Consider the following 19984-nt stretch of genomic DNA (forward strand, 5'->3'; position numbering starts at 1 on the left):
AGATCATATATGAGAAGCCCACAGCTAATATCATACTCTGTGGTGAAAGTCTCAAATCTTTCCCTTTAAGATAAGAAACAAGACAAGGATGCCTACTTTTGCCACTTCTATTCACATAGTACTATAAGTCTTAGCCAGAGCAATTAGACAAGAAAAAGAAATTAAAAGCACCTAAGTTGGAAAGGAAGAAATAAAATTATCTGTTTTCAGATGACAGAATTTTATATGTAGAAAACTCTAAACACTATACACACACACACACACACACACACACAGTTATAACTAATAAATTCACCAAAGTTGCAGGATACAAAATCAACATACAAAAATCAGTTTCTGTACAACTCACAATGAATAATCCAAAAAGAAAATTAAATTTCCAATAACATTAAAAGAATAAAGTGCTTAGGAATAAACTTAACCAAGGAGGCAAAATACTTACATACTGAAAACTACAAAACATTGCTTAAAAAATTAAAGAAGACATTTTAAATATTTAAAATGGATAACCAACAAGGACCTGCTGTACAGCACAGGGAACTCTGCTCTATATTATGTAACAACCTAATTGGGAAAAGAATTTGAAAAAGAATAGATACATATATATGTATAACTGAATCATTTTGTTGTACAACTGAAACTAACACAACATTGTTAATCAACTATACTCCAATATAAAATAAAAAGTTAAAAAAAATTAAAGAAGACACAAACAAATGGAAAGACCTCACATATTCATGGACTGGTAGTGTGGTTACTACTACCCAAACTGATCTCTAGATTTAATACAATCCCTATCAAAACCCCAGTGGCAATTTTTGCAGAAATAGAAAAATCCTTCCTAAAATTCACATAGGATTTCAAGGAACCCTAAATAGCCCAAACAGTCTTGAGAAAAAGAAGAGCAGAGTTGGAGGTCTCACACTTCCTGATTTCAAAACTTATTACAAATCTACAGTAATCAAAACAGTATGTTACTGGCATAAAGACAGACATATGGGCCAATGGGCCCATAAACCCTTGCATATATGCAAAAGAATGAAGTTGGAAGCTTATCCTACACCATACACCAAAATTAATCAAAATGGGTTAAAGACCTAATTGTAAGACCCAGTACTATAAAACTCCTGGAAGAAAACAAAGGTGAAAACTTCATAACATCAGATTTGGCAATGATTTCTTGGATATAACACCAAAAGCACAGGCAGCAAAAGAAAACTAGACAAATGGGACAATATTAAACTCCAAAAACTTTTGTGCAACAATGGACACAATCAATCAAATGGAAATGCAACCTAGAATGGGAGAAAATATTTGCAAACCATATATCTGATAAAATATATATACATTTAGAATATATATATAACTCAGCAATGAAAAATTAAATAATTTGATTAAAAATGGACAAAGAACTTGAATAGACATTTCTCCACAGAAGATACACAAATAGCCAATAAGCAAAATGAAAAGATGCTCAACATCACTAATTAATAGTGAAATGCAAATCAAAAGCACAGTGACATACCACCTCTCACCCATTAAGGTGGCTACTACAGAAAAAAAACAGAAAATAAGTGTTGGAATGGATTTGGAAAAATTGGAATCTTTGTGCACTGATGGTGGAAATGTAAAAAGGTACAGTTGCTATTGAAAATGCTACAGCAATTCCTCAATTCATTAAACATAGAATTACCATATAATCCAGCAATTCAACTTCTGGTATATACCAGAATTGAAAAGAATTGAAAGCAGGGTCTTGAAGAAATATCTGTATACCTATGTTCATACTAGCATTATTAACAAAAGCAAAAGGTGGAAGCAACCCAGGTATCCATCACTGGATGAATAGTTCAACAATATGAGCTATACACAAACAGTGGAATATTATTCTGCCTTTAAAAAGAAGGAAATTCGTACACATGCTACAACATGGATGAGCCCTGAGGATATTATGCTAAATGAGTTAAGCCCATAACAAAATGACAAACACTGCATGATTCCACTTATATGAGGTCCCTAGAGTAGTCAAATTCATAGAGACAGAAAGTAGAATGGTGGTTGCCAGGGGCTGTAGGGAGAGGAAACGAAAGTTGTTTAACCGTACAGCGTTTCAGTTGAGAAGGTGAAAAGAGTTCTGGAGATGGATGGGGGTGACGGTTGCACAACAATGTGAATGTACTTAATGCCACTGAACTGTACACTTAAAATGGTAAATTTTATGTTATGCGTATTTTACCAAAATTACAAAATTTTAAGAAGTCTATACTCATAAAAATACAATAAGATATAAGCTGTGTCCTTGAGAAGCTTATGATAGAGGAGACAGATGAAAAACCAGAAAATTCCAATAAAATGGAGTAACAAGTTGTTAAGAGGGGATTTTTCCTAATGTCCTAGGATTATGGACTAGGCCCCCTAGACAAAGTCAAAGGTACCAGGAATCCCAGACCCTAAAGAGATCCACAAGGAGATGCCCATGGCTGGGACCAGACACTACCCCATGGAGCTAATCAAGAGGTGTCAGAAAAAATATACATGCAAACAAGAAAAAAAAAAAAAAAGAGGTGTCAGAACAACTCCCGTGGATTCTGTTGAGGAGAGGGAAGGAGCAGTAGTCAGCCTTGTGAGGATGGTGGGGTTTGTGGAGAGAAGCTCTTCCCTCCCCTTTGGAGAAGAAAGAGGTGCTTGACCTCTTGTAGGCTAGACCTACCTGATCCTGAAGAGTCTCAGATGTGTATGCTGAGAGAGCTTGCAAAGCAAAGGAGTCCTGCCTCTTGCCTCCCAGCTGGGTATTTGGGACCTGCAGGTCCTCTCTGGAGCTGCCACATGGGCAGAACACGGAGAGAGCTGTATCTGCGATCTCTAAAGTGCAGAGCATATGGAAATGTATGAAGGGCTGCCTGCTTCTCATCCTGAAATTTTGAAGGAGGTCCCTTCAAGACACCTGAGCCATCAGAGTTTGAAGGCAATGTGATGTCACGTGCCCAGAAAGAACATGGAGAAAATTCTTCCTTCTCCCCGTTCTCATAGAGACTTGGAGGGTGAGGAAAAGGGCGCAGTGGTACCTGTAGCTCCAGGTGAAGAAGCTGAGAGCTTAGCAGAGAGGCAGAAGTGATGGGCAGCCCGGGCTCTCCTGAGCCAACCCAGAAGACAGGTGGGGAGTGCAATGCTAGCAGGGCTGACAGCCAACATGGGTGCCCCAGAAGGGATGTCCTCAGCAATGGAGGGGGGCTGGGGTGAGCATCCCCCAGAAAAGAAATGCTGCCATCCACCTATTCCAAGAGCACAACTTCAGCAGAGGCATGCAGCAGGAGACTGAAGCAGATCAAAGCAGACCAAGGCGAGGGACACATCTGCACCACGGCCGACAGCAGGCTCTTTCAGAGCAGTCTGCTCCCTCTCTCCTCCTCCCTTGTCCCTGACGTCAGAGAAGACACACTTTGATGAGCGCAGAGGGGGCGAGTAAAGAGCAGCGCAACCCCGTTTCCGCCCTTGGTCCCTGAGCCACAATCCTCACCTCTGCGTGTGTGAGGGGAGGTGGGGCGGGGATGGGAGGAGCTTTGGACCATATATGAGGAGGCTAAAGTTTTAAATGGAACCAGACTAAGTCTTCATAACTAAAAATGATTAGATTGTTGTGAGATTTTGAGACAAAATGCCACTAACGGACCCATTTCCCAGTGAGAAGAGGCATGGACATTCAATACAGAATATTTGAGAGCAACAAGTGGGGAAGAGGTAACATCATGTTATGTCTCTCCTCAAGGGAAGAATTTACTTGGTTGACCAATTATATTAAGATAGTGTAATGCACAGCGTGCTGTAGGATGCAAACGAGGGTTACTTAGGATGCTTGGGGTGGCAAGAGAAGGGCCAGTGCTCAGACCCTGAGGTGTTTGGCTTAGGGCAGTCTGCATGGGTCTGTCAGAGCCCCTCTTCTTTTCCAACACCTGGCGCCTTGTGCTTTGGGTCCCCTCGACAAAAAGGGTGCACCCCTCACTCTCTGTGCAAGAGCCTTTACTACCCCTAGTGCAGGGTTAGGCTGCCCACACCAACCACACTACTCATAGCACCTTAATCTTAAGCACTCTGCCAGCAGTATTACCCCCGTCTCTTGAATTTTCTCTATGGCTCCTGGCCATGTCCCATGTCACACAGACATGATAACCCCTCCACACTCCCTTTTCCAGCTCAAGCAGCCTTTCTTAGTTATACTCACAAGTATGCACAACTCCTAATGCTTAGAGGCGTAGAAGGAGCCCTCTTGAAGGTGTGCGTCCTGTCAAGCTCCTGGGTTCTGCACACATACGGGAAAGTATAGCATCATGTGATACGTGAACAAAGCACTGCTGGGGCCGGGTAGGGAGAGAGAGCTCTTATCTGAATGCGATCTTGAAGGACAGTAGCCAACATAGGAGTTGTTGTCACAGTAGTAGAAACGACAATAATATTAATCTTAGTAGCTCACCTTTATGGGAGAGCTTCAATGTGCCAGGCATGGTGCTAAGTATTTTCAATATAGCATTTCTTATTTCTCAGAACAATTAGCTCCCTAAAAGAGACAGGTAGCAAATAACTGCAGGTTATTTATACACAACACTCACAGATCCTCTTTCCCAGCCTAATGTTAAGTATTTTATTAACCTCTTTTTATTGATGAAGAAATTTGAATTTAGCGTGATTGAATAACTTGACCAAACATTACTCAGATAAAAGAAGTGACTTGTCCTTGATCACGAGACATTAATGTATCATAGTATTTTGGCTGAAAGCAGGAAGTCATTTATAAGCAAATATTTAAATTCTACCATGTAAACCCCAAATTAAAAACATGAGTTGAGGAAGACATTTTCACTTATCTGCAAGACCAAAAATCCTACAAAGTTTTCTAGAATGTTCTCTGGAAAAAGAATTTGCAACCATTTGCTTCAGTTTCGAATGCACTTACAGGGGAAGGTCCATGTAATATGAATCTTCTGCATTACCTCTATGATAATTTTTAAAGCATTGGTAAATATTAAACCTTTTTACATTTTCAGAAATGCTCTGACTAGGAAAAAGCTAACAGACAAAAATGGACTTTACAAATTCCATCATTTAATCATTATGTTCTAAAACTGAGAACTGGTATCACCGAAAAGAAAACAGGCATTATTGTTATAATCTAGCTTGTGTATAGGGAGTTTTAAAAGTTTCACACTCTTACACTTTGTTCTTTGGGCATTTTCATATCTCACAATCAAGATTTTTGTGCCAATTAAATAAAATTAAAATTCAGAACACCCGCCCTACCTATTTTATAGTGTGGTTTGGGAAATAATACTACTAATAATGGTTACAATGAACATTTGTTGAGTGCTTGCTATGTGCAATGTATATATCTTAAATTCACTTGATACTCAAAAAAATCCTGTGACGTAGGTACATACGTCATAATAATATGGGTATTATTATCTCCATTTTACAAATAAAGAAAGCAGATTCTAAGAAGCTAACTTGAGCTAAGTAAGCAATGGAGACATCTGAATGCAGGCAGGTTGGCTGCCAAGCCCAGGTTCTTAACTATTAACCATAAAATATGATAGTATATTTTTTAAAAATCAAGAGTTTCTTGACCAGTTCTCAGGCAATCAAGGCACCAAGAAAATATCTCAAATATTAGTTTAAGTCCCTCTCTTTAACTACACCTGACAGGGTTAAAAATCACTGCAATCAAATATTGCATCTTTGGAACTTGGTAACCACGACATGTGGGTTCCAAAGGCTCTCTGAAAAGTTAAAAGCATTGCACAAATGTTAGTATTACTAATTTTATTGGCTTGAAATACTGTTCTTTTTTAATAGTCCCTGAATAAGATGATATTGATACTCCAAATTCAGAACTGAGTTTAGATTGTCCAAATATCATTCAGTATAAGTTCTTTTGGAATGCCTTACATTATTTCTCCTTACCCTTCCAAAACTAAAATTCTTAGACTCTATGATGTAAGTCAGAGATCATGCTATGGTGGGGCGGGGGGGAGGTTTTATAATTATTTTCTCCCAAAACTATAATTCTCTGCCAAATCACCTACCATTCAAGATTGAGGTCATTATGACTTTTGGCTCTTTCCTCAAACCCAATACATCCTCCAAGAATGAAGACTCACCATTGATGATATGCAAAGGAATGTGACCAATCTCCCAAGACCATTTCCAAAGATGAGTTCCAACAGAAGCATGGTCACTATTAAGATCAAGATGGCGTCAGCATACAGCTGGCTTCAGTGAGTAAGTACATTGAAGTCAGTGGTATTCATCCAAAATCTTTTGTTATTTCATTTTGTGAAAAGAATTCGTAGTACTTAACATACACACATATGTCCCCACATAGCCCCGTTAGTAATTCAGAGTCATGCCACCTTCTTGTACCAAACTTCTTGGCAAACGATCAACAGTATGCTATACTCAGAGTCAGAGCAGCAGGCTGACCTGGTGAACTCCCACCCTCCCCCAGCTCCTCGACATTTAATATCCTGAGCTACAGGACAGCTAATGGTGCTTGTGTTAGAAACAGCCAGGACAAAGGTCAGCTAGTGAAGAATGTCCCTAGGACCCCACTTAGCCAGCTCAGTGCACTGATGCAGAAGGGCGTGATGATGAGAACGTAAGACCACAACTGTTTGAGCCCTGTTATCTGAGCCAATGTAAACACCCAGCCACAAATACTTCCCCTTCCTCCTCCAGGATCCAAATGTCAATTGCTTCCAGCTTCAAAGTTCTGAATTTCTACCACACCTCCCTTTGATTCAAGCCTGCTTGGAAAGTGAACAACATGCCTGACTCCATCTGTGTGGCAAAACTGAGTCTCTCTAAATGAGTTGTTAGGAGGTACTAGGCGTGCCCCAAACCTGGATCCCTGCCATTCTAACGCACCCTAGAGAAAATTTTGGCCATCTATCAAATGACCACACAAACAACAGGTCAGCCTCTGAAAAGGCCATCCTCTAGGTGGGCAGGACCCAGGACAGATCAGACCTAGTCCCGGGGTCTGACTAGGTGGGCTCCAAGGCACACGGAAGATGCCACTCTGCTGAACTTAGGGGTTGCTCACATAAGGGCTTTACCTAGGAACTGTGACAAAGACAAAAAAGAATACCAGCTTTTCCCTGTTCCCTTCCCAGCCTCACATTCGTTCGGCCAAATAATATTGAACAGTGCTGTATTTCCATCCTTTTTCATTAGTAAACGTATCCCCAGACCTTTAACTTAAAAGCAGTTGGTCTAATGATCCATTATAACCAGCTTGCTTAATAGTCCACACCCTCTGAGTGCTTTTTACATTGGTATGGATGTTCCAGAAAATGTTTTGGCCATCTTTTCTTTTTGGCATTTTAAGGACTCTATATCACTCCTTTTGTTACCAGTGCTGTAAAGCTTCAGTCCAGCACTTGAGTTTGTTTTCTGTGCAAGGTATCTCCCTTTCCCTACCCTGCTCCAGAGGAGATGCCCTGTTCCCAGGCTCTGCCAGTGAGGACACCCATGATGCTTTTCACGTGGGTGCTAGGTTTGGATGGTTCCTCCTAGCTGTTTAACAGATTGTTAAAGGGTGGAGGAGGGACAAAGCTGGAGGTGAAAGTGGAGGCAGAGCCCTTTAAGTTAATAAAACTGGGCTGACTCATGACCCTTCTGGGTGGCACCTTCCAAGTCAAGACTGAATGCTTCACCTTGTGCACCTCTCCTCCACCCAAGTACAGCCTGTCTCCAGCCCCATCCTTCTTTCCACTGTTCTAATTCTTGTTCCCATAACAGGCTTTTTTTTTTTTTTTTTCGGTTCCAGCTCTCAGGCCATATTTTCATGATACATAATTCCCCTTGGGTTCATAGGTTGGAATTTGACCTCTGGATTCAGAGGGCTCTGGTTCCTGGCAAGTACGAGAACGCTGCTTGTGAGAGCAGCTTAGTGAGAAATCATGGTGTTGTGGCTGACCATTCCCAGGATGCCTGCTGATCTGCATGTTAACTCCATGGGTTCTCCTTTTCAGAAGTGAGAGACTGCCTGACCCCAGCCACTTTTATAGGCGAATGGAAAGTAGCACAATAGGAAAGGATTTAGCTTTTAGAGTCTGTTGGGCTGGGATCCCAATTCTGTTTTAATCACCAATCAGCTGTGTGCCACTGGGAGCATGATTTCGATTTCCTCATCCATGTGCCATTGAGAACATGGTCTTCATTTCCTCATCCATAAAGTGGGATTAATCACAGCCTCTTCAAGAGCTGCTCTGGAGGAAGAGTGGGACGATGGACATACGATATTGGGCTTGTCTACTTTTCTTCAGTGTTAACATGCTTTTCTCTGGTAGCATGTGGATCATCCCATATGCTACCCCTTTGTCTAGAATGTTCTCAGCTTGCTCCCAACTCAGAACCCACTCTTGTGCTGACTTCTAGTCACCTTTCAGGCTTCAGTTTCTATATTGCTTTTTCAAAGAAGCCTCTCCTCCCCCACTCACCAGACTAAGTCAGGTATCCCTTGTTCTATTCCTAGAGTGATCTACATATTCTGTATTTTATTCAGATCTCCTTAATTTTTACCTTATGCCCTTTTTCTGTCCCAGGATCCCATCTGGGAAACCATATTACATTTGGTCGTCGTATTTCCTTAGGCTCCTCTGGACTGTGATGGTTTCTCAGACGTTCCTTGCTATTCATGACCTTGACGGTTTTGAGGAGTACTGGTTAGCTATTTTAAATACTATTCTTTAATCTGAGTGTGCCTGATGTTTTAATCATGGCTAGACTGGGGTTATGGGTTTGGGGGAGGAATTCTCATCACATCTTCTCAAGGGTACATGCTATCAATATGGCTTATCGCTCTTGAGGGTGACCCTGATCACCTGGCTGCAGTAGTCTCTGTCAGATTTTTCCATTGTAAAGCTGTTTTCCCCCTTTCCATACTTTACTCTTTGGGACGAAGTCACCACGTGCAGCCCACGCTTAAGGACTGAGGAGCTATGTTCCACCTCCTTGAGAGGTGAATTTCTACATAAATTATTTGGAAATCTTTTGCACGAGAGAATTCTCTCTTCTCCTCCATTTATTAATTTATTCAATCATTTATTTATATCCGTATGAACTCATGAATATTTATCTTATGCTTTATGTTATAATCTAATACTATATTATTTATTTTGTTGCTCAGATTGCTCCAGTTTTGGCCCAAGAGAACCCTTTCAGGTTGGTTGCTGTGTTCTTTTGACATGTCCTTATCCTTTTGTGTGTGTGTGTGTGTGTGCGCGTGCATTTCATTATTTACTGGCACTACTACATACTTCAGGCTACATATTCCCCGCCTGAGTCCTAGAATCAGCCATTGCTCCAAAGATCTCTGATTCTTCTTGATTGAGAAGGTATTAGATACCATGGTCTGTGTGCCGAATGTGTTCACTGCTTATAGAGCAAGGAAATATACATGTGTACACTAATCCATGTATATACATATAGCTATAAATATTTCTATCTTTATAGATAGTCACTCCTACCTATATGAACTAACATGAGTTTGTACTGATGTCTCCAACCCGAATTCAGTACCACATGGCTCATTCTAGTCTCTTCTCCTTCCTTGCTTATCTGAACCTTCCAACAGTGAGAACCTGGATCACACTACCTGCCATTCATTCACTTAATTGTTCAATTCTAGTGTACAATGTATAGTGGTTTCAGAATTATTAACCCATACCCTTGTGGGAAACAACTTTACCAAACAGATGACGGTGCTTATGTGCTGTTCCTTACTTTTACAGTCCCCACTCACTTCCAAAGTTACTCAGGTCAGCACCTCCCCACCCAACTTGCCTCAGTGAGGTTATTTTATACATTTATAATATAGTTAGACCCTTTTGTCCTAACTTGCATTCGATCCTAGGACACCTTGACCTCCCAAGTAATTTTTCTAAATTTGCATACATTAAGGTTCACTGTTTGTACTGTAAAGCTCTATGGGTTTTAACAAATGCATACTCCCACATGTTCACCATTACAGTATCACATCGGATAGTCTCACATCCCCCCGTGCTTTGCCTGTTCAGCCCTCCCCCTTCCCCAAGTCACTGGCAACCACTGATGTGCTTACCCTCTCTACTTTTGTTTTTTCTAGAATATCGTATCAATGAAATAATACAGTAGTTAACCTTTCCATACCAGGTTCTTTCACTTAGCACTATGTTATTCTGTAATCGTTTGTTCATCATTGAGGGCCATCTAGGCGTCAGCTAATGCTCTTGCCAGACTGACCACACGTTCACAGTTTGCCTCGGGTAATCCATGTTTACACCTGTTATCCTTGTATCCAATCCATCTTAGTATTTTAGTGCAAAACGAGTGTCCCAGGTTGGAAACTAAATTATACTGTCACCCTAGTTCTAGGTTATGGCAATATGTCAATGAACAACACAAAGTCTCCACCCTGAGGAACTTATATTCTAATGGGTGGAGACAAACAGTAAATAAATAAGATAATGTCATATAATATTATGAAGGGAAAAAGGAAAATATTTACAGAACTAAATAATCTGGGGGATAACTTACATAGTGTGGCCAGAGAAAACATCTTTGACAACGGTATAGTTGAGTCAAGACCTTGCAAAGACCCAGGGAAAGAACCTCCCAGGCAGAGGGAACAGCAAATATAAAGGATCTCAGGCAGAAAAAACCTGCCATGTTTAAGGACTAGAAAAGAACTGGGGGAGAATGGAATAAGATGAAGCTGGTGAAATAAGCCATGTTAGGAGGAGCTACGTTACGTGCTTTTTTCTAAAGGCACTGGGAAGTGATGATGGGCCTTAAGCCAGGGAATAACATGATGTGATTCATATTCTAAAAGATCACTTTGTCTGCCATGTGAAGAAGGGACTAGAGTGAAGCAGGCACGAAATCCTGAACACCAGTGAGAATTTGCTGTGGTAAAGGCAAGAGGTGATGGTGGCTGAGACTTCAGTGGTGGCAGTGGCAATGGAGAAAAGTGGATGGATTGGACATTGGGGTTAAGGAAGAGTGAGGAAATATTCGTAGACTTCTAGCTTAGCAACTGGCTGGTAGAATCATTTACCAAGGTAAGGTAAGGGAATAATTGAGAAGGGACAGTTTGGTGGGCAACAGTTCATGGTTTGTTTGAGTTGTCTATTACATGTCCATATCAAGTGGATATGATGTCAAGTAGGCAATTAGACCTATGAGTTTGGAGCTTAAAAGAGGATTCAGAGCTGAGGATTAGCTTTGAGATCCTCACTGTACATTATTTAAAGCTATGGGACTGAATAAGATTTCATAAGGAGAGAGTACTAGAAGAAATGGAGATTCAGGAACAAGCCCTGGGAACTCCAATATTTATTAGTCAGATCACAGAGGAGCAGCCAGGAAAACAGGAGGAAAACCAGGAGTTTGGTTTCATCAAAACGAAGAGAGAGGAGAAATTGCTTCAAGATGGCAGAGTAGAAGGATGTACACTCACTCTCTCTTGCAAGAGCACTGGAATCACAACTAACTGCTGAACAATCATCGACAGGAAGACACTGGAACTCACTAAAAAAGACACCCCACATCCAAAGACAAAGGAGAAGCTGCAATGAGATGGTAGGAGGGGCACAATCACAATAAAATCAAATCCCATAACTGCTGGGTGGGTGACTCACAAACTGGAGAACACTTATACCACAGAAGTCCACCCACTGGAGTGAAGGTTCTGAGCCCGCCAGGCTTCCCAACCTGGGGCTCTGGAAACGGGAGGAGGAATTCCTAGAGAATCAGACTTTGAAGGCTAGTGGGATTTGATTGCAGGACTTTGACAGGACTGGGGGAACCAGAGACTCCACTCTTGGAGGATACATATAAAGTGGTGTGCGCATCAGGACCCAGGGGTAAGGAGCAGTGACCCTATAGGAGACTAAACCAGAACTACCTGCTAGTGTTGGAGGGTCTCCTGCAGAGGTTGGGGGGGCTATGGCTCACCACAGGGACAAGGACACTGGCAGCAGAAGTTCTGGGAAGTACTCCTTGGCGTGAGCCCTCCTGGAGTCCACCATTAGCCCCAACAAAGAGCCTCTATGCTCCAGTGCTGGGTTGCCTCAGGCCAAACAACCAACAGGAAGGGAACCCAGCCCCACCCATCAGCAGACAAGCAGATTAAAGTTTTACTGAGCTCTGTCCACCTGAGCAACACCCAGCTCTACCCACCACCAATCCCTCCCATCAGGAAACTAGCACAAGCCTCTTAGATAGCCTCATCCACCAGAGGGCAGACAGCAGAAGCAAGAAGAACTACAATCCTGCAGCCTGTGAAACAAAAAGCACATTCACAGACAAAATGAAAAGGCAGAGGACTATGTACCAGATGAGTGAACAAGATAAAACCCCAGAAAAACAACCAAGTGAAGTGGAGATAGGCAACCTTCCAGAAAAAGAATTCAGAATAATGATAGGGAAGATGATCCAGGACCTCGGAAAAAGAATGGAGGCAAAGATCGAGAAGATGCAAGAAATGTTTAACAAAGACCTAGAAGAATTAAAGAACAAACACCTAGAAGAATTAAAGAACAAACAAACAGAGATGAACAATACAATAACTGAAATTAAAAATACACTAGAAGGAATCAACAGCAGAATAACTGAGGCGGAAGAATGGGTAAGTGATCTGGAAGACAGAATGGTGGAATTCACTGCCATGGAACAGAATACGGAAAAAAGAATGAAAAGAAATGAAGACAGCCTAAGGGACTTCTGGGACAACATTAAAAGCACCAACATTTGCATTATAGGGGCCCCAGAAGGAGAAGAGAGAAAGAACCTGAGAAAATATTTGAAGAGATTATAGAAAACTTCCCTAACATGGGAAAGGAAATAGCCACCCAAGTCCAGGAAGCACAGAGAGTCCCAGGCAGGATAAACACAAGGAGAAACAGGCTGAGACACATAGCAATCAAACTGACGAAAATTAAAGACAAAGAAAAAATACTAAAAGCGACAAGGGAAAAATGACAAATAACATTCAAGGGAACTCCCATAAGGTTAACAGCTGATTTCTCAGCACAAACTCCACAAGCCAGCAGTGAGTGGAACGATATATTGAAAGTCATGAAAGGGAAGAACCTACAACCAATAGTACTCTACCCAGCAAGGATCTCATTCAGATTTGACAGAGAAATCAAAAGCTTTACAGACAAGCAAAAGCTAAGAAAATTCAGCACCACCATACCAGCTCTACAACAAATGCTAAAGGAACTCCTCTAAGTGGGAAACACAAGAGAAGAGAAGGACCTATGAAAACAAACACAAAACAATTAAGAAAATGGTAATAGGAACATATATATTGTTAATTACCTTAAATGTGAATGGATTAAATGCTCCACCAAAAGACACAGTCTTGCTGAATGGATACAAAAATGAGACCCATATATATGTTGTCTACAAGAGACCCACTTCAGAGCTACAGACACAAACAGACTGAAGGTGAGGGGATAGAAGAAGATATTCCATGCAAATGGAAATCAAAAGAAAGCTGGAGTAGCAATACTCATTTCAGATAAAATAGACTTTAAAATAAAGAATATTACAAGAGACAAGGAAGGACACTACATAATGATAAAGGGATCAATCCAAGAATATATAACATTTATAAATATATATGCACCCAACATAGGAGCACCTCAATACATAAGGCAAATTCTAACAGCCGTAAAAGAGGAAATCAACAATAACATAATAATAGCAGGGGACTTTAACACCTCACTTACACCAATGGACAGATCATCCAGACAGAAAATTAATAAGGAAACACAAGCTTTAAATGACACAATAGACCAGATAGATTTAACTGATATTAAATTTATAGGACATTCCATTCGAAAACATCAGATTACACTTTCTTCTCATGTGCACACAGAACATTCTCCAAGACAGATCACATCTTGCATCACAACTCAAGCCTTGGTAAATTTAAGAAAACTGAAATCATATCAAGCATCTTTTCCGACCACAATGCTATGAGATTAGAAATCAATTACAGGGGAAAAAGCGAAAAAAACACAGACACGTGGAGGCTAAACAATACTTACTAAATAAGAGGTCACTGAAGAAATCAAAGAGGAAATCAAAAAATACCAAGAGACAAATAACAATGAGAACACGACCATCCAAAACCTATGGGAGGCAGCAAAAGCAGTTCTAAGAGGGAATTTTGTAGGAATACAATCCCACCTTAAGAAACAAGAAAAATCTCAAATAAACAATCTAACCTTACACCTAAAGGAACTAGAGAAAGAAGAACAAACACAACCCAAAGTTAGCAGAAGGAAACAAATCATAGATCAGAGCAGAAATAAATGAAATAGAAAGAAAGAAAACAATAGCAAAGATCAATTCAACTAAAAGCTGGTTCTTTGAGAAGATAAACAAAATTGATAAACCTTTAGCCAGACTCATCAAGAAAAAGAGGGAGAGGACTCAAATCAGTAAAATTAGAAATGTAAAAGGAGAATTTACAACAGACACCGCAGAAATACAAAGCATCATAAGAGACTACTACAAGCAACTCTATGCCAATAAAATGGACAACCTGGAAGAAAAAGGACAAATTCTTAGAAAGGTATAACCTTCCAAGACTGAACCAGGAAGAAATAGAAAATATGAACAGACCAATCACAAGTAATGAAATTGAAACTGCGATTAAACATCTTCCAACAAACAAAAGTCCAGGACCAGATGGCTTCACAGGTGAATTCTATCAAACATGTAGAGAAGAGCTAACACCCATACTTCTCAAACTCTTCCAAAAAATTTCAGAGGGAGGAACACTCCCAAAATCATTCTATGAGGCCACCATCACCCTGATACCAAAACCAGACAAAGATACTACAAAAAAGAAAATTACAGACCAATATCACTGATGAATATAGATGCAAAAATCCCCAACAAAATACTAGCAAACAGAATCCAACAACACATTAAAAGGATCATACACCACGATCAGGTGGGATTTATCCCAGGGATGCAAGGATTCTTCAATATATGCAAATCAATCAATGTGATACATCATATCAACAAACTGAAGAATAAAAACCATGTGATCACCTCAATAGATGCAGAAAAAGCTTTTTATAAAATTCAATACCCATTTATGATAAGAGCTCTCCAGAAAGTGGGCATAGAGGGAACCTACCTCAATGTAATAAAGGCCATATATGACAAACCCACAGAAACATCATTCTCAATGATGAAAAACTGAAAGCATTTCCTCTAAGATCAGGAACAAGACAAGGCTGTCCACTCTGACCACTATCATTCAACACAGTTTTGGAAGTGCTAGCCATAGCAATCAGAGAAGAAAAAGAAATAAAAGGAATACAAATTGGAAAAGAAGAAGTAAAACTGTCACTGTTTGCAGCTGACCTGACACTATACATAGAGAATCCTAAAGATGCCACCATAAAACTACTAGAGGTAATCAATGAATTTGGTAAAGTTGCAGGATACAAAATTAATGCACAGAAATCTCTTGCACTCCTATACACTAATAACAAAAGATTAGAAAGAGAAATGAAGGAAACAATCCCATTCAGCATTGCAACAAAAAGAATAAAATACCTAGGAATAAACCTACCTAAGGAGGTAAAAGACCTGTACTCAGAAAACTATAAGACACTGATGAAAGAAATCAAACATGACACAAAAAGATGGAGAGACATGCCATGTTCTTGGATTGGAAGAATCAATATTGTGAAAATGACTGTACTACTTGAAGCAATCTATAGATTCAATGCAATCCCTATCAAATTACCAATGACATTTTTTACAGAACTAGAACAAAACGTCTTAAAATTTGTATGGAGCACAAAAGACCCTGAATAGCCAAAGCAATCTTGAGAAAGAAAAATGGAGCTGGAGGAATCAGACTCCCTGACTTCAGACTATACTACAAAGCTACAGTAATGAAGACAATATGTTACTGGCACAAAAACAGAAATATAGATCAGTGGAACAGGATAGAAAGCCCAGAGATAAACCCACACACCTGAGGGCAACTCATCTATGACAAAGGACGCAAGAACATACAATGGAAAAAAGACAGTCTCTTCAATATGTGGTGTTGGGAAAACTGGACAGCTACTTGTAAAAGAATGAAATTAGAACACTACTTAACACCATACACAAAATAAACTCAATATGGATTAAAGACCTAAATGTAAGACCGGGCACTATAAAACTCTTAGAGGAAAACATAGGAAGAACACTCTTTGACATAAATCACAGTAAGATTTTTTTTGACCACCTCTTAGAGTAATGGAAATAAAAACAAAAATAAACAAATGGGACCTAGTGAAACTTAAAAGCTTTTGCACAGCAAAGGAAACTATACACAAGATGAAAAGACAGCCCTCAGAATGGGAGAAAATATTTGCAAAGGAATCAACGGACAAAGGATTAATCTCCAAAATCTATAAACAGCTCATGCAGCTCAACATTAAAAAAACAAACAACCCAATCAAGAAATGGGCAGAAGACCTAAATAGATATTTCTCCAAAGAAGACATACAGATGGCCCAGAGGCACATGAAGAGCTGCTCAACATCACTAATTATTAGAGAAATGCAAATCAAAACTACAATGAGGTATCACTTCACATCAGTTAGAATGGGCATCATCAGAAAATCTACAAACAACAAATGCTAGAGAGGGTGTGGAGAAAAGGGAACCCTCTTGCACTGCTGGTGGGAATGTACATTGATACAACCAATATGGAGAACAGGATGGAGGTTCCTTAAAAAACTAAAAATAGAATTACCATATGATCCAGCAATCCCACTACTGGGCATGTACCCTGAGAAAACCATAATTCAAAAAGACACATGCACCCCAATGTTCCTTGCAGCACTATTTACAATAGCCAGGTCATGGAAGCAACCTAAATGCCCATTGACAGACGAATGGATAAAGAAGACATGGTACATATATACAATGGAATATTACTCAGCCATAAAAAGGAACAAAATTGGGTCATTTGTAGAGACGTGGATGGACCGAGAGACTGTCATACAGAGTGAAGTAAGTCAGAAAGAGAAAAACAAATATCGTATATTACACATATATGTGGAATCTAGAAAAATGGTACAGAGGACCTGTTTAATGGTACAGAGGCAGAAATAGAGACACAGACATGGAGAACAAATGTATGGACACCAAGGGGGGAAAGTGGTGGGCGTGTGGTGGTGTTATGAATTGGGAGATTGGGATTGACGTATATACACTAATATGTACAAAATAGATAACTAATAAGAAACTGCTGTATAAAAAAATAAATAAAATTTTAAAAAATAGACTAAGAGAGAAAAGTGATTTTTAGAAAGATAGGTGGTTAACTCTCTTGAATGTTGTCAAGTAAAATATGGTGAAAGGCTAATGGATTTGGCAACATGGAGGTCATGAGGGTCTTTGAGAAGAGCTATGGAGATGAAAGACAGAATGAAATGTGTTGAAGGTGAACTTGCAAAGGAACTATAGGTGATTAAGTTTGTATAATTAGACCATAAATTCCATGATGGTGGAGACCATCAGGTTTTGGTGTTTGCTCTATTTCCAGTGCCTGTGAATACTTTACATTTAAATATCTCCACATCCTCATGAGCTTTTCCAATCCTTACTGGGTAAGCTATTTACAATAAGGAAATAAGCTAAAAGCTGCTCTGAAAAAAGAAGTTAACTGTTAGAATGACCTACAAAGAACGCCTATTTTCGTTATGCTACTTTTGTTTTCGTTTCTTTTGCAATTGTCACTTACATAGAAGAAAATTGGCAGTCACCCCCAAAATTATATTCTTCATGATCACCAGTGCTCCATTTATGGAGGCACAGAAAATCATGGGTGTTCCTACTGTATTACATTGGAGCATTCCCATTTAAGAGGGAACTGGCTATTTAAAAATAATAAATTGAGAGCAATAATCCTGATTTAAATTCCCAAATCATATCAGCAAAACCAAGAAGTACAAGAGAAGGAGGAATTTATATGCTAAATTCCTCATCTAAAGTGGGAGGAGACAAGTGATAATGTTTCACTTTTGACTTTAACAATTAAGGAAATATAAAATAAAATATATTTTTAGGTTGAATTTCAGGCCTCCTAACTGTTGTTGCCAAATGTTTCCTGGGCTAAGGAAGGTAAGACAAAGCAGAGCTTTAAGACGAAGAAAAGAACCAAGCCAGGCTGACATCTCCAATTTCACTGCAGAGCAGGAGTTCTAGGCCTCCCATGTAAGACATGTTCCTGGATGGCCTAGAGACAATTATTTCAAGGCCACTAAATGGAGAATAATCCCAAAGAAAAAGAATGAGAGAAATATCCACCCATTCAAGATGAGCCTAAATATATAAATTCCAAAAAAGTCCACAAAATGTAGGAAAAAAGCCAACAAAATCAACTATCAGAATATGAATTTACAACAGATAGAAATAAATAACAGAAAAATCTGAAAAAGACTTCAAAGTAAGTATGTTTAGGGTTTTCAAAGAGATAAATGAAGAAATAATATCTACGAATAAGGATAAAATTATGAAATGTAAGTGGATATTTTTAAAAATGAAATAATTAAGTTGAAAACTACGGTTGTCAAATAAATTCAATAATGGGATAATCTCTTGACTAGATATAGCTAAATGAAGACTCAGTGAATTGGAATAAAGTATAAAAATGTTTTCTCCAAATACACATAGAGAAATAGAGAAACCTTAAGAAAGAAAGAACTGTTGAAAGATAGATAATATATTGAGAATTTTCAACTTCCATTAACTAGGAGCTCTGTAAGGAGAAATTAGAGGTATAGATGGAGAAGCAATATTCAAAACAACAATCACTGAGAGTTTTCCAGCAATGAAGAAAGACATGGGTCCCTGGATTATAAGTATTCACCAATACTGAGCAAAATAAAGAAAATAAACCCAGCAAAACTGGAGAGTCCAAAAATAAAATTTCTAAGAATATAAATGTCAAAAGTGAACCTTTATAACTTTTAGAAAAAAAATGTAGATGAATGTCTTTCTGGCCTTGTGGTAGGGTAGGACTTCTTAAATAATACACTAAAAGCACCAACTTTAAAAAGAAAAGATTGATAGGTTCAACTACATTAAGATTGTTAAAACTTCTGCTCAGAAAAAGAGACTTCAAAAAAGTGAAAAATCAAACTATGAACTGGTAGAAAATACTCATACAACCAACAAAATATTACAACTGAGAATATATTTTAAAATTTCTACCAGTTGATAAGAAACAAACAAACAACTCACTAGGGGGAAAAAGATTTTCTGAATTCCATCAAAAAGGAAATCATATGGTTAGTTAAAAAGTAAAGAGATATCTGACCCCACTAGTAATCAGGGAAATGCAAATTAAGACAAACTGAGATGCCATTTTTTACTAATTTGATCTTTAAAAATTAAAGAAATCTGATTATATTGAGTTTTGGCAAGCGTATCAATGGCATCCCCATGTGTAATTTTGGGGAGTGTAAATTGATAGTTATTTTAAAAAGCAATTTGACATTATCATGTAAAATTGAACATCCTTATACTCTGCAACTCAGCAATTCTACCCCCAGATATATATGCAAGAAAAAACTTTAGTATATGCGTCTCAAGAATTTGTACAAAAATGTCATAGCAGCACGATTCATAATATCAAAAAATTAAAGCATCCTAAATATCCATTGATGGGGAAAGTTAAATTGTATAAATTTATACCATGGAAAAAATAAATAAATAAAAATAAATTTATACCATGGAATATTTCATAGCAAAGAAAATGAAAAAACTACAACCACATACAATGGCCTGGATGAATCTTAAAATATTACATGAAAAAAACAAGTTCCAGAGAACTATATCTAATAAGATACCCTTTTTATAAAATTTAAAACCAAGCTACATCAAATAATATGTTGTAAAGGCCTAGATAAATAGA

The sequence above is a fragment of the Tursiops truncatus genome, chromosome 6 (assembly GCF_011762595.2).
Source record: "Tursiops truncatus isolate mTurTru1 chromosome 6, mTurTru1.mat.Y, whole genome shotgun sequence".
Taxonomy (NCBI): domain Eukaryota; kingdom Metazoa; phylum Chordata; class Mammalia; order Artiodactyla; family Delphinidae; genus Tursiops; species Tursiops truncatus.